The 1,503-nt window shown below is 44.9% G+C and overlaps 1 pseudogene; it reads left to right on the top strand.

The window, feature by feature from the left end:
- Positions 1-471: 471 nt before the first annotated feature.
- Positions 472-815, top strand: LOC101992235 (annotated as a pseudogene).
- Positions 816-1,503: the final 688 nt, after the last annotated feature.

Genomic DNA, 1,503 nt, shown 5'->3' with positions numbered 1-1,503 from the left:
TGTAGAGGAACTGATGTTCAGCTCCAGGCAAGAATTCAGGAAGGATTCCTTTCTGTTCAGAGAGATAAACTCTTTTCCTTCTATCTAGATCTTCAGATGAAGTGCTTTCTCACCAGGGAAAACAATCTGCTCTGATCTAGAAACCTGAAACATCAGAAACAAGATCTGGAGCCTCTCATGACTGGAGTCATTGCCTTCCCTGTTCTTGGCATTGCTGCTAAAAACGTCACCATGTGCAATGGTCTTGACGTATGAGGCCCCCTGATTCATACATTGAAATACTAACCCCTAGGGTGATAACCATGAGGAAAAGACTGCCAGAGAGGTGATTAGATCATGAGGACAGAGTGTTTGTGCTGGAACTAGAGATTAGGCTGAGTAAGGACAGCCTGTAGAGCAGCAGTGTGAAGAAGCAGGGAGAAAGGCCCCAGAAAGACCCAACCAGCTCACCACTGCATACCTGCTGCCACCATGCCCAAAAGAAAGGCTGCAGGGGATGCTAAAGAAAACAAGCCAAGATGGAGGACTAGCCACAGAGAAGATCTGCAAGGCTGTCTGCTAAACCTGCTCCTCCACAGCCACAGCCCAAGGTGGAGGACTAGCCACAGAAAAGATCTGCAAGGTTGTCTGCTAAACCTGCTCCTCCACAGCCACAACCCACGCCTAAAAAGGCCCCTGCAGAGAAGGGAGCGAAGGTACCCAAGGGGAAGAAGAGGAAGGTGGATACAGGTCAGGGTGCAGATGATCCTGCAGCGAATGCAGATGACAAAACAGACCCGGCAGAAAAAGCTGAAGGCGCTGGAAACGCCAAGTGATATGTGCGTATTTTTATAACTGTATACTTCTGTGACTGTACAGTTTTAATTCTATTCTTTATCAAGTCTTATAAAAGTGCAGAATTGTTTTTTACTTTTTTTTAAAGCTATGTTGTTAGCTCACAGAACACTTCATTGTTTGGCGGAGGAAGGAATATGTGTCACTAACAATGTCTCCCAAGCTGGATTGATAATGGTTGATGATGGAAAATATCTTTCCCTGATAATTTTGAAAGACTCCTCTTGGCTCCCAGGAGAGATGTCCTGGTGTTGACATATGTAGCCAGCATGGTAGAACATGCCCTGTGAGAAAAAACTAAATTCATTTTTCTACCTCCTTCTCCTGTACCATCAACATAGACTCAACTCCCATAAGACCAGAAACCTGTTGGAATCTGACCTCCAAAATTGGCTTTGTCAGTCTGTTGAGCAATCTGGACTTTCCAATGACATTATTGAGTGTCCTCAAAAGAGCAGCAGTTTCTTTTATAGATTATGGATCTTCCAATTGATAATTCTACTGTTTTCATTTCATTTCCTGGAAGTCAGGGCCTGCTTGTGAAATGTCGAACAGCATTCTCAATGTGAAATGCAGCCCTCACTCTAAGCTCCTCCCCTTTTCAAAGAGTCAGAGCAGCCCTCACTCTAAGCTCCTCCCCTTTTCAAAGAGTCAGAGTAGCCCTCACTC

Source organism: Microtus ochrogaster, linkage group LG9 (assembly GCF_000317375.1).
Source record: "Microtus ochrogaster isolate Prairie Vole_2 linkage group LG9, MicOch1.0, whole genome shotgun sequence".
Classification (NCBI taxonomy): domain Eukaryota; kingdom Metazoa; phylum Chordata; class Mammalia; order Rodentia; family Cricetidae; genus Microtus; species Microtus ochrogaster.
This window is presented reverse-complemented; position numbering and strand designations above follow the sequence as displayed.